This window comes from Silurus aristotelis (assembly GCF_946808225.1).
Source record: "Silurus aristotelis genome assembly, chromosome: 21".
In the NCBI taxonomy this organism is placed as follows: Eukaryota; Metazoa; Chordata; class Actinopteri; order Siluriformes; family Siluridae; genus Silurus; species Silurus aristotelis.
Window position 1 is genome coordinate 16559444 of NC_139594.1, and position 14954 is coordinate 16574397.

Below are 14954 nucleotides of genomic sequence, written 5' to 3' on the forward strand. Positions count from 1 at the left end.
TCAATTTCCGTACAAATGTGTCAAAATAAAAGTAAGAAATTATAAAAAAAAAAAAAAAAAACTATAAAAATCATTATAAAAACTATGACGCATACGATCTCTCTCTCTCTCTCTCTCTCTCTCTCTCTCTCTCTCTCTCTCTCTCTCTCTCTCTCTCTCTCTATCTGGTCTATCCAATAGTCTATTTGTAAACATCACTCTTGTAAATAACATCTGTACATTCATTTAAACAATATTTTTACTCATTATTTATGCATTATATAATTGTCTGGTTTACTATTCTGTTACATTATGTCTGTCCTTTTTCCTGCACTGGAAGCTCCTGACACCAAGTGTCCTTTCTTGTGTGTGTAAGCATAATAAAGCTATTCCTGATTCTGATTCTGATTATTATATATACTGTATATGCAGATGACGAGAGCGATACAACAAAATTGTAAAAATATTTACAATTTCACGCAACAGGCACAGGCAGCAGAGTACGATTGTACGATACGTTGGATACAGCTGGTATGAGTGTATCTCTCGCCCTGTGAGATGCCCCACTGCTAGCGGTCAACGGAGTAAAGTTGTCTCAGTGTGTATTTTTTCTGTTTCAAACAGTTTCAAACAGCAATTTTAGTGATAAAAGCATGTCTTAAAAGTGCCCAAGTATGTCTCCTGCTGGTAGTGAAAAAAAGAAGAGGAAAGTTATAGGTTTAGAGCAGAAAATTGTAATTATAAATCAGCATGAAGCAGGAAAGACTGTCACAGTCATATCACCATCTTCGACTTACAATATTTTTGACTTAGAATGTGGTCGTCGTAACGTATCTCCATTGTAAGTAGAGGACTACCTGTCTGCAGTCCATACCTTTTTATCAATTGAAAACTTTTGGTGTTTCATGAAACAACAAGTACAACAAAGAAAACCCAAGACTGTTGAGCAGCTAGAATCCTCTATCTGACACAAATGGGACAACATTCCTCTCCCAGAAATCCAGCAGCTGGTCTCCCCAATTCCCAGATGTATATGGACTGTTGTTAAAAGAAGAGGGGGTGCAATAAAGTGGTAAATTTGGCCCTGTCCAAAAATCGTCCAAAATTATCTTATTTTATTCCTTAAAATGTTAAAATTTTTCAATGTTAACATTTGATTTGTTTCCTATGTTTTAATGTGAATATAATATAGGTTTATAAGATTCATATACATATGTACATATATGAATGTTTTTATTATATGGTCGTGTACGGAATAAATATGATTGGACTATACAGTACTGCAATGATGACATAAGTGATGCATAGTGGATGATGCAGTGCAATATAGACAGAAAGTGACAATGCACTAGTGTATTTGTTGATTTTATATGATCAGCTGTTAAAGAAAAAACTATTCTTTAGTCCGTTTGTCTGAGGCACCTGTAGCGTAGGCCTGTTGCGTCTGTGAATAGTCCATGATTAGGGTGAGAGGTATCTTTGATAATGCCCCTCGCCCTTTGCAGACAGCGTTTCTTGTAAATGTCCTCCAAGGTGGGTTGCTGAGTGCCGATTAAGGCTTTATGGTCTGAAGCAGTGCAGCTGCTGTACCACACTGAGATGCAGTTAGATGCTCTGAATGGTACAGTGGTAGAATTTCTCCATTATCCTTTAGCACAGATGAGATTCTGGTGTGAGATGATGTGAATGGGAGCATGAGTGTGATTGCTGACTCGTCTAAAATCCACAATGACCTCTTTTGTCTTCTTGGTGTTGAGTTCCAGGTTTTTGTCCACACAACATTCTACTGGGTGCTGGATCTCCTCCCTGTAAGACTTTTAATGATTATTGTACCTCTGATCAGGCCTACCACTGTGGTGTCAACTTTATAAGAGAGTATAAGAGAAGGGACAATATGCATCCCTGAGGAACTCCAGTGCTGAGGGTAAGACTGGAGGCGGTGACGGTGTTCAGTCGAACAGACTGTGGTCTGTTTGTAAGAAAGTCCAGGGTCCAGTTACAGAGATGTGTGCTGGTGCCGAGCTGATTCAACAAGACTAGTATAGAAGGGTTAACTTTATTTAAAGCTGATCTGTAACCAATCAACAAACAACATCCTGGCATAAGTGTTAGGGTTTTCCAGGTGAGTCAGGGCAGAATGAAGCACAATGAAAATGGCATCTTCAGTTGACCTATTTGGGTAGTAGACAAATTGGTATGGGTCCGGAGTGAGTGGTAGATGGGCTTGAGGTTGGTGAGAACCAGTCTTTTGAAGCACTTTGAGATGATAGGGGTGAGTGCGACAGGACAAAAATTATGTTGCAGCGGAGTGCATGGTAGTAATAGTAGGAGTAGTAATAGTAATAGTAATCGTTTTTGTAGTAATCCTAATAATAAAGTAGTTGGAATAAAGGGAACAGCTTTCTCCTGGCTCAGGTCTTATTTCACTGATTTTTATCAGTGTGTTGATGTAAATAGTGGGTTCTCCACACGTTCTGAGCTAAAGTTTGGTGTTCCGCAAGCATCTGTCTTAGGCCCACTGCTTTTATCTTTATATATGCGGCCTTCGGGTGAAATTATACATAAACCTGGTTTTAGCATTTATTGCTATGCTGATGAAACACAGTTGTATATTTTAGCAAAATCAGATGAGAGAGGTTACTGTAACAATGATGAAGAGTGTGTAAAGGACATTAGACAGTCAATGCTTGATAATTTTATTCTGCTCAACTCTGATAAGACGGAAAAACTTTTACTAGGACCACAGAAGGACCACATGCATTCAGAACTAAACGTTCCATTACGTAGCATCTCTGGATGGTCTTTTTGTCTCAGTGTGTACAGCAGTCAAAGACCTTGGTGTGATTATTGACTCTAGTCTTTCCTTCAAGGATCATGTGAATAACATTACCAGAATCGCCTTCTTTCACCTCAAACATTATTGATATAATTTAAAATATGATGTCATTACAGGATGCGGAAAAACTAGTTCATGCTGTTATTACATCTAGATTAAACTACTGTAATGCTTTACTGTCTGAGTGTTCTAATAAATGCATAAATAAGCTTCAGTTAGTCCAGAATGCAGCAGCAAAAGTCCTCACTAGATCTAGAAAATATGACCACATTACCCCTGTTTTAATCAGTCTACACTGCCCCCAATTAAATCTCGCATTGATTATAAATTACTACTACTGACATATTGAGCACTTAACAGTCTTGTGCCGCAGTGTCTGAGTGAACTTCTGTACCATAATGATCCCTCATGCCTAATTAGATCATAAGGTGCAGGCTTTTTTTTGTACCTCAAATAATGAAGACAACAACAGGGGGCAGATCTTTCTCTTACAAACTCCCACAAATATATATATAACAGCATTCCATTCAGTGTTCAGGATTCACACACAGTCTCAGCGTAGAGGCTGCAAACATTTATTTGGTCAAGACTTTTACCAGTAGGTTTTTAATAGGCAAAATGGCAGATCTGGAGGGATCATGGATAACGAGTGTTTGGTCAACTGGGATATTTGCATATTGGGATATTTCCCCTCACTTTAACACGTCGACTCAGGTTTGTTGATGGTGGTGTGGTGAGCCGTCTCTTATCCCAGAAATCCCTCATGTCTGTGTTACCTTCTGGCTCTACCTTTTAGTTATGCTGCCATAGCGAGTCTTGCCAGGGTCCCCAAATGCACAATGTCTTTAAGTTTTATACAACAATAAGAATTACTTCTTCCTTTGGCTGCTCCCATTAGGGGTTGCCACAGCGGATTATCCCTCACATTACTACTTTCTCCTCTACATCTGCTTCTTTCAAACCAACTACCTGCATGTCTTTCCTCACCACATCCATAAACCTCCTTCTTTCCTTATTATTTTCCTCCTGCCTGGCAGCTCCATTCTCAGCATTCTTTTACCGATATACTCCTATGTCCCTCCTCTGCAAGCCCAAACCATCTCAATCGGGCCTCTCTCACTTTGTCCACAAAAGATCCTAAATGCGCTAATAAACTAGTTTCCAATCCTGTCCATCATCGTCACTCCCAAAGAAAATCTCAGCATCTTCAACTCTGCCACCTCCAGCTCCACCTCCTGTCTTTAAGTCAATGCCACTGTCTCTAAACCCTACAACATTGCAGGTCTCACCACAGACCTATAAACTTTCCCTTTTACTCTTGCAGATACCCTTCTATTACAAATCACTCCTGCTATCACCGTTCTCCACCCACTCCACCCTGCCTGCACTCTTTTCTTCACTTCTCTAACACACTCTTCATTACTTTGCACTGTTGACCCCAGGTACCTGAACACATCCACCTTCTCCACCTTTTCTCCCTGCAACCACACCTCTCCACTGCCTTCCCTCTCATTCACACACATATACTGTCTTACTCCTACTGACTTTCATTTCCCTTCTCTCCAGCATGTACCTCTATCTCTCCAGGCTCTTCTTAACCTTCTCCCTACTCTAACCACAAATAACAATATCATCCGCAAACATCATAGAGAAAAGGCTCAGACCAGATCCTTGATGCAGTCCAACCTCCACCTTAAACCAGTTTGTCATTCCTACTGCAAACTTCACTGTTGTCACACTGTCCTCACATACTTCTCTGCCACACATGACTTCATGACCTCATACAACACCACAACTCCTATCTCGGAACCCTGTCATATTCTTTCTCTAAATCCACAAACACACAATGCAACTTCTTCTGACCTTCTCTATACTTCTCTATCAACATTTCCAAAATCGAATAATGCGTCTGTCGTGCTCTTTCATGGCATGAAACCATACTGTTGCTCACAGATGGTCACCTCTTCTCTCAACCTGGCTTCCACTATTCTTTCCCATAACTTCACAGTGTGACTGATCAACTTAATTCCCCTGTAGTTACTGCAGGTCTGCACATCTCCATTATTCTTAAAAAACAGTACCAGCACACTCCTTCTCCATTCCTCATGCATCTTCTCACCTTCCAGAATTTTGTTGAACAATCTGGTTAATCTTCACTGCCATCTCTCCTTAACATCTCCATACTTCTACTGGTATGTCATCTGGTCTAACCGACTTCACTACACTCTTACTGTACTCTTCTTTCAGAATCACCCCTACACCATTTCTCTTTTTATCAGCACCATGATAGACCAGTTTAAGCCCACCTCCTATGTTCCTGGCCTTACTCCCTTTTCACTTGGTTTCCTTTAACACACAACATATCTACCTTTCTCCTCTCCATCATATCAGCTACCTCTCTCACATTACCAGTCATAATACCAACATTCAAAGTACCAACCCGAATCTACACTTCTCCTTTCCCTGCTATCTCTGTAGATGTCTTCCTCCTCTCCTTCTCCTCCTTTGGCCAACAGTAGCCCAATTTCCACCGGTACCCTTTTGGCTAACAATACCTGTGGCGGTCGTGAGTAACCCGGGCCTCGACCGATCCGGTATGAAAATCTCGTTTGTGATTCATCGTTTGTGAACCATCCCCATTTAACCGAGCTAGGGACCGGCCTGAAGAGTGCACTAGCCTGTGCAACCGTAATGGCTGGGTTAACAATAAGAATATATAATAACCCATATTTTTCTCTCTGAGACCCCTTTTCTCTCTCTCTCTCTCTCTTTCCCTCCCTCTCTCTCTCTCTTTCGCTCTCTCTCTCTCTCTCTCTCTCTCTCTCTCTCTCTCTCTCTCTCTCTCTCTCTCTCTCTCTCTCTTCTCTCAGGCCTGCCTCTGGATTGGGCTCTATTCAATTGGAGGCCACTCTGTGCAGCTGGGAATGGTTTCACATAAACGGCCTGGGGAGCCATGAAATTAAGAAGTAACAGAAGCTTTGAGGGTGGATTTGGACTGTACTTAATATCAAAAGCAATGACTCAGGACTACATTTTGCTTCTGATCATTATCACTGTACCCCGCAACATCGTTTCAGCTGTAATAAATGGGCATTCTGTGCCACCCAAATGAGGATGGGCTCCCTCTTGAGTCTGGTTCCTCTCAAGGTTTCTTCTTTATGCCATCCCTGAAAGTTCTTGCCACATTTTTCACTGGCTCACTCATCAGGGACAAACTTACACTTATAAATTATTTTTATTCATTCTTTTTGACACGTGTAAACATGTGTAAAACTGCTTTGAGACAGTGTCCATTGTTAAAAGCGCTATACAAGTAAAAATTTATTGAATTGAATAGTAACAATAAAAGTAGTATTAGTAATTGTGTATTAGTATTAGTTATAGCAATAGCAATCGTAGTGATAGTAATAGTATTAATACCAATAGCAGTGTTAGTAATTGTTTTAGTAATAGCAGTAGTAATCATAATACTAATCATATAGGATGGACAGGATTAGAAATGAGTTTATTAGAGGGACAGTGTATGTGGGACGTTTTGGAGACAAGGTGAGGGAGGCAAGATTGAGATGGTTTGGACATGTGCAGAGGAGGGACATGGGGTATATCGGTAGGAGAATGCTGAGGATGGAGCCACCAGGAAAGAGGAAAAGAGGAAGATAATAATTTATAAATGTGGTGAGGGAAGACATGCTGGTTGGGGTAAAAGAGGCAGATGAAGAGGACAGGGGGTATGGAGACGAATGATCCGCTGTGGCGAAAACTAATGGGAGAAGCTGAAAGAAGAAGAAGAAGAATAGTGATTGTAATAGTGATAATTATAGGAGTAATATTTTATTAGCATTTGTATTATACATTTGTGCATTCATATTAAATATGTTCTAACTATTTACTTGTTTGTTTTCTCTGGATTCACTGGTTTCCATTCACTTCCCCAAAACAAGTTTGTGCCTCTTACCCTTACGCATATTGCCACCTCGTGTACTAAATGCTTAAAGCTCCATACTCTTAATAAACCTATGAATTGCCTTCCATGCAGCGTAGCTACTAAGATAGACCGACTACACTACCCATAGAGTGTATAAGGCGCATCAGTACATGCGCGCCTCGCAGACCCAGTTACTACATGAACCTTGTGATGTAATGCTGCAGCAGGCTGTATCCCAATACACTGGTGATTTGAGGGCATGCCAAGGTCAAGAGCCCACTCGCTCTATTTTTTCTGGATGAGAAATTGCAGGTAGCAGGACGCAGCGCGACGAGTTGGAGAGGTTGAGGCGGGGATTTCAATCCGCACACTAAAGTGAAGTGAAGGTTAAAGTTTGAAGCGCGCAGGGACAATGAAGATTGATTGCTTAGAGAATTGTGTTTTGTCCTGCAATTATAGGGGTGGTAAGGCTGGAAATAACTTTCTATTCGGTTAATATCGTCAGAGAACACAGCCTAGATCTCTTTCTCTCTCTCTCTCTCTCTCTCTCTCTCTCTCTCTCTCTCTCTCTCTCTCTCTCTCTCTCTTTCTGCGCACCCGCGCGCTCTGCCATCTCTTACACGCCTGGAGAACGCACGGACCTCTCCAGCGCGCCGAGGTGCTGCAGAGTGTGTGTGTGTGTGTGTGTATGTGTGTGTGTATGAAACTGGATCTTTAAAGCCTCAGCTCGGTGGTGCCCACACACACACACACACACACACACACACACACACACACACACACACACACACAATCCACTGCGCCCTCGTTAAGGACTGAACGCGGTAGGAAGCAGGCGGCGTGTATAAAAAACCGAGACGTGACTGAGCAGGTCATGAAACAGACCCGGGGTGTGTTAAAGCATCAGAGCTGTTGAAGGTCGGGATGAAGTAGGAAGAGGTGTTTCTACTGCCATGAGAAGACAATGAGCAACTCAAGAGGAGAGAAGAGAAGAGAAGAGAAGAGAAGAGAAGAGAAGAGAAGAGAAGAGAAGAGAAGAGAAGCAACTCAAACTTCAGGTAAATGCAGAGCACCAAATTGAAACATCTGGATTACATCTAGTAATCCTCATTTCTAATCCTCATTTCTAATTCATGTTGCAATTTGATTCTTCTTCTTGATCTTCTTGTTGTTTTTTTGCTTTTCCATCTACAACTTCTTATTGTTCTTCTTCTTCATCATCTTCTTCTATTACTTATTATTATTATTATTATTATTATTATTATTATTATTATTATTATTATTATTATTATTAATAATAACACATTCTATATATATCACTCTACTTTTAACACAGCAGGCTTTCAAACTTTTTTGCTTGCTTTTATGTAAAATATCTCAGTTCTATTGACTTGACTGCAGATCGATTTCTTTCACGTGATTTCGGTGCGTACAATAAAATCTTTCTCATCTACTGGATGGTTTTGGTTTTTGCACCAACCAAAACACATCAGTTCCATGTTATAGTTTATTAGCATTTATACAAGAGTTGTTTTTTTAAGTCTGAGGTCTCAGTATAATATAAGATTTATTCTAATGTAAAATTTGATATTATAATACCTTTGATTGCTGTAGGTTGGGATTTTCTATCTATCTATCTATCTATCTATCTATCTATCTATCTATCTATCTATCTATCTATCTATCTATCTATCTATCTATCTATCTATCTATCTATCTATCTATCTATCTATCTATCTATCTATCCACACACCTATAAGAAAACCATTTTGTGGACCACTGATTAAATTTAATTGGCTTTGAGAGTATTTTTTACATAAGTATCACACAATGCATATTTCAAGTTAAAAATACATACTAAAGATTTTTTTTTGTTTGTTTTTTTGTTTTTGTGTACCACTGATCGTTCCTCACCCCAACCACAATAAAAAGTATGATCAAGTGTCTGGTTTTGAGAGTAAGTATTGTCTAGTGTCTAGTTTTTAGATATTTAATTAGATTTGAACAAACTATCTACTGTCATTATTCTTCATCTTTCAACTCATTGGAATTAGGAGCATGTTGCAAATTGAAATGAAATGAAACCACATATTTTGCCTTCCCTCTTCTCTTCTCCTTTACTTAGCTTTCCTATAATAAAGTGGATAAATCGAACGTATTAAAAATGTTCCTTAAAGGTTCAGTGTAAAACCGAAGAAGCAGGCTTTCCAATGAGGGACGTCCCAAGAAGAACACCTCTAGACATCTAGAACTATTAAGCGAATCATTAACAATCTGAAGGTCACCCAAGGAACATTAAGACATGCAGCGAAAGTGCACCTTTCCAATAGGACGGCTTTGAATTGACATTTTCTCAAATTTCCTGTAGCGCCTTTTTACCCCCCCATGGCTACAGTTCAAAATTCCGCATTGTCGAGTTTGTATGCAAGTGTCATTGTGTTGGCAGCGCATGCCACGCCTTATCCAAAAACAACATTTCTCCACCAGGACTTGATTGGAACCATCTAGCAAGCATTCGAAACACATTTGAAAAGTGCACCACTCGGGTGGGATGAGTTACAGCGATGCGATGTAGACAGTTGAGGAGTGCGGCAGGTTTGTAAAGCAGAACGAGGAAAGGGCAGATTTGTATCTAGTGCACTTGATTTTCCTCGGTGTATAACAAAAGGTCAGAAGGTCTTATCTGCAATGCTGGGCAGCCCTCTACTCTCCGAATATCTAAACCGTGTTGAAAAAAATCTTTGAAGTGTAGCTGATCTGAGAACGAAAGAAGTGTTAAGTGAATTGGAAATACTGTCTCCTGTTTCTTTCCGTAGTTTAACTCCTTTTCAGAAGTTCAATGCTCTAAAACTCATGCACCTTTCCCCATAGACTGTCTATTAGAGACACACGATGACATGATGGTATTACATAAATGAGGCTTCTCTGAAATGATGATAATAAAGGTACACTTGTGTAGCGAATGAGCCAAAATAGCTTTGAAAAACAGCTACTATCTAATGAATATACAGTATAAAAAATTCTGTTAATGGAAAAAAAAATGCTTCAACATGGCATTGGTCCTGCCAGAACTACACATTCTGTGTGGATTTCATGCAGATTGAAAGCCAGGAAGAGATTAGGACCCAAAGACTTAATACTCTAATGAGCTCGCCATTAGCTTACATCAGCTCTGTGAGCATCTTTATGAAATGATGTGCGATTCATGCTGATCATACTGAAAATCAGGAAAGTTATTTGGATGCTGAGTACTCAGATTTTCCCTCGGAATGAAGTGCACAGAGCTCCTACGCGTTTTCTTGATTTCTGGCACTAAATATACGGATTAGCCACTGCTGGTACAGAGGAAGGATGCTGTCTGGGCTGAGGATTGTGTATAGCGGGGTAACAGTAGGCTAATGGAACAGTGCGAGGCATTGTTCTGATGGCAGGCAGAGCTATGGCTCTATTGGTGGTGGGTCTGGAGTACAAAGAGGACACAGTACAAAGCAGCCTCATTCCGACCTCAACATCGCAGCCCACGTGTTCTGCCTCAGCTTTAAGGTGGGAAATGGTTTCGGAAGTGTTTCTTTGTAGCTACTGTGTTGGCCTTGATGCCTCTTGTGCCAGTTCAGCACATACAGTAGCCCATTGTTAAAATCAGACAGCCAAGGAGAGAGATATACTGAGTCCCTTTCACGTGTCCACCATCATCCCAATCTTCTAACATCTACTTATTACCTTGCATCAATACTGTAATTACGAGTCTCATTAATTGCAAGGCACCGTGCGAGCTCGAGCTCATTTATCCATCCTGCTGTCAAGCTGATAATAAAAAGCTTTTGAAAAGGAATGAGATAAAAGCATTAATGGGTGGCGTAACTTTCTTTTTAACCCAACCGAAGGTGAACTGAAATACAACTTCCATTATACGCGTTTGAAATATACGCAATTTGAATCCATTCTCCTTTCATATTGGTTAAAACTAAAAACGTCTGGCTTTTGCGGTTCACTTCTTCACTATTTTTTCTCACTTAGATACATAATCACGTCTTTCACATTCTCCTTTCTGGCCCGCAATGTCAAAGCTGTGCAGAACAGCACATCCATATCCACGCTCTCTAATTTCCCCGCTATCTGATCAAGCCCAGGCCGGATTTCGCTGTTTTTGTCGGCACACAAGTTTTTTTCCCCCTATCGACTCCTCTTACTGTTCACCCCAATGTCCTTGGGCTGCCTGGTGTCACATAGTTCTCGCTCTCAACCGCCTTCGGAAGTCGCTTGAACCCATTAACACTCAGGGCACAACGAGGTCTCAGCAATTATGGCTTTCAGAACAGGAAGCAGGTTATATGTATTATAGAGTAGCATATAAAGACTTAGTATTGTTTATAAAGAGATAAAGATGATCAGATACTTTTGAGTAAAAATAATCAGCTTAAACAAGATCTTCTTGAAGTCATTTGAATCTTTGAAACGTTAGTTAAGCAATCTTCTTTTGGAATTTAAATTCCTGAGGTAAAAATGGAAGAAAAAATATATATATCCGGCACTAAGAGCGACCGATTTCTCAGGCATAAAGCTCTCAAGAGATTTTTTGTCTTTTTGCAAGAAGGTGACTTCAAATGTCATTAACCTCACTTTCAGGTAATTTAGGCCATGATGGTGGGGGTTTTTTCCCTTCTGGAGTGGGAAAGGAGCTGCCCGTGTCAGACTTAAAGTGAAATATTAGGGCTATTTTAAGTGTGTTTGATGAATGTGGAGTCCAAGGCTTGTCTGTTTTTTTCTTCTTTCTTTCCCTCTCTCTTAGGGAGTATTGAAGCTGAAGGTGACCTGTGGCTGGGCCAGGGGCTGCAACACAGGACATGGGAGCTGCCTCTCACTCCTGCTCGTGTCTTGTGTTGCAGCCAGTGGAACTGCTGCGCTGTGCACATCAGAAGGACGTCCTCCTCAGAGCAAGCTTCAGCAGTCTTTTTTGTTGCATAGTGTGTGCAGAAATATCGCACAATCCTGAATAAACATTCATAAACATTTTGCTGGGTGACAGTAAATCCGTTCGGGTTTGAAATGGGACAATTTGCTCATCTAAGCAGAGGCAAATATCACTGCAGAGCAAGTGACAAGGTCAACAATATCGCACCTGGATCTGTGTGTGTGTGTGTGTGTGTGTGTGTGATTTTGTGTGTGATTTTGTGCGTGTGTTTAAAGTCTGCTTCTGCATTAACGGTGCATAATCTTCTTCAAGGTTAGGGGTTGAATAACACAGATGGAGAAACACAAGACTGCATTTTCTGCATGTTGCTGCTCTTCCTATTCATAGGCTGAGTAAACGGACACAAGGTCAGAGTCATCATTTAAACTCGTGGGAGAAAAAAAAAAACCCAAGAAAAACAAAGCAGAGTTTCACTCGGTTGGAATTTAGCCAATAGTAAATTAAAAAGAAGGAATTTGAATCATAGCTTTAAAAGCTCTCTCACTGGGTTCTGAATACATCACAATATATTTTGTATAGAGGGAGGTGGTAGCCTAGTGGTTAAGGCATTGGAATTTGGATCGAAGGTCATTAGTTCAAATCCCAGCCACACTAAGCTGCCACTCCTGGGGCCCCTGAGCAAGGCCCTTAACCCCAGAGCTGCTCAGTTGAATGATTTCGATCAAATGTACGTCAATAGATAAGGGCGTCTTCAAAATGTTATTCATTGTCAATGAAACTAGCAAATTGTTTTTCAACCAATGCCAAAATTGAAATATGGATATTGTATTCATACAGAGGATGAGGCTCTATTTACATTTAAACACAGTTACGTGAAGGATGTGAACATATGTACTGACATCTGTTCCGTAACAATTCATTAAGCTCTTGATCAGTCATTTACCATTGCATTCTTTCATGTGTCCCTAAAAAAATGTTTTTTTATGATCAGCGATCGTGAAAATGACCCCTCTGTGCTCGTCAAGGTCATTCAAAGATTCAAAAGCCTGCTCATTCAGCATTTCCTTGGAGGATAACGAAAGGTGAATAAGAGTGCGATTTATTAGAGAGATTTAAACAGTCTTTAAGCAAGACAATTAACCTTCATCTGCTCAAGCGTACCGCTTCAGATAAAAAAGCATCTGCCAAATGAGACAATGTAAATGGTCCGTGGTGTTCAGGCAAATCCAGCAGCTGCACTTATACCTATACAGCGCAGTAATTAAATAAAGTCACATAACTGTGATTTGGGGGTCAGCGGGACTTTGAACTTGGGTTTGACGACATTGTGGCTGAGGTCCAGTGCAAGCACCGAGGCATGGCAGGGGAAGGACACAGACAGATGTAGTTTCATCCGTTCCCCTGCAAGCCAAGCTGGAGTGGCAGCCAGAGTTTGATAAGGTGCACATCACCATCTGTTCTTCTCTGTGGGCTACGAGAAAGGAAAAAATAAATGCAAAATGATTGAAGATCCAGTATGAAGATTTTACACATTATACTCACTGACTGCAAACTGGACAAGGTGTACAATGCAATAAAGAGAATGCAGAAAAGCAATGTGCAACATCCGGAGATTGAATTTCAGAGGCTTGACACAATGTGTGGACCTGCACTACTGTACTATTTTGACTCACACTTTCAGGGGTAAAGAGGACCATCCTTGAGTAAAAGTATAGATACTTTACTCCAAATCATAATGTCTTAAAGTTTAAGATCACAGATTCCAATACGACTTCAGTAAAAGTCTTCCAGTATCTGATTTAAACAATACAGTGGAACCTCAATACTCGCAACCTTGACACTCACTTTTCATTTGAAACCGGACTGAAAACAGAGTTTGTACTAATAAATTACATACAAATGTTCGAAAAACGATTTTATTATTGTAGTATTCATTTAAAGTAGTAAATAAAACATTTATGGAAAGTAATTCACAATTTTTGTTGAGTGTACAGTACATGTACAATTCCCCTTGAAGAAGGAACTATCAAAAAGTCAAAACCTCACAATTTTTTGTTACTCGCGAGGGGTCATAGAAGGTAACCCCCGCGAGTATCGAAGCTGCACTGTATTAAGAGTTTGACTCACACTGAATGTAGGCTCAAAGATGCACTAGTCTTCTACACGTGAGTTTGCATAACGAAAAAGTTTCGTAGTTTTATTTCCTAAAATACAAATCAAATTGTACACATCAAATGCATTAACATTACAAGATCAACACAAAAGCCTCTTAAAAATGACATTAAATCAAAGATCAAAGAAGTCAGTCAAAAAAAGACAAAGTAGTAAAGCTTTTTTTTTAAAAAGGGATCTTCAATTAATCAATAAAATTACAGATTCGTGTCACACAAAAGAAGAACCACAAGCATTCAACGGACAAATATAGTAAATAAAGTAAAAGCCAAATATTCAGAGCTGACTGTGGTTTGATGCAGCTGTTAGTCTTAGAGATCGGCAATATTTTTATTCAACTTTTAAAAAAAAGGTGGTTCTTAAAGTTTTTGAAATTGATTTAAGCTCTTTTTGGACTGAAAATGAGCCAGTGGCTCTAAAAAAAGGGGAAGCAGATGCAGGTTAGAACGTGTAAATAGCATATTAAACAGAGGTGCAAAATGTAATTGGTAACGATGATCGTAAATTCAAATATAGTGGCGTAAAAGGTGCATACTGTATATTGAATCATAAATGTATTTGAGTAGAGATTCAAAGTTGCCTATATCTTTGATACTTAGTACAGTAACATAAGTACATTTATTGAAATACTTACACCACTGGATGTAGCACCATCTCACTTTAAACGAATAAATGTGTAAACGATCTGTCCAGACCAGAGGTGTAACACCATCCCAAATATCCCTATCTGTTAAATGTGTCCCAATCAATTGCATCTGTATCTGCATTCAGATATAAAGAATAAGTGGGTGTGGTCTAAATCTGGTCTAAAGCTTTTTCTTCTTCTTCTTATAAATATTATTATTATTATTATTATTATTATTATTATTATTATTATTATTATTATTATTATTATTATTATTATTATTTCTTCTTTTATTTCACACACCTTTACATTTGCACGCCTGCTCATGACCACAAGCGTCATATCTGAACGGATTTGCATTTGTTGCAATTATACATTGGTTATTAAAGATAAAATGATCTCTACAAACATATAGTAAATTAAATAGAAATGACAATAAGCTGTAGTTTAATGGATAAATTGAGACATGATGATTAGGATTAACCAAAACATATGCAGTATATTT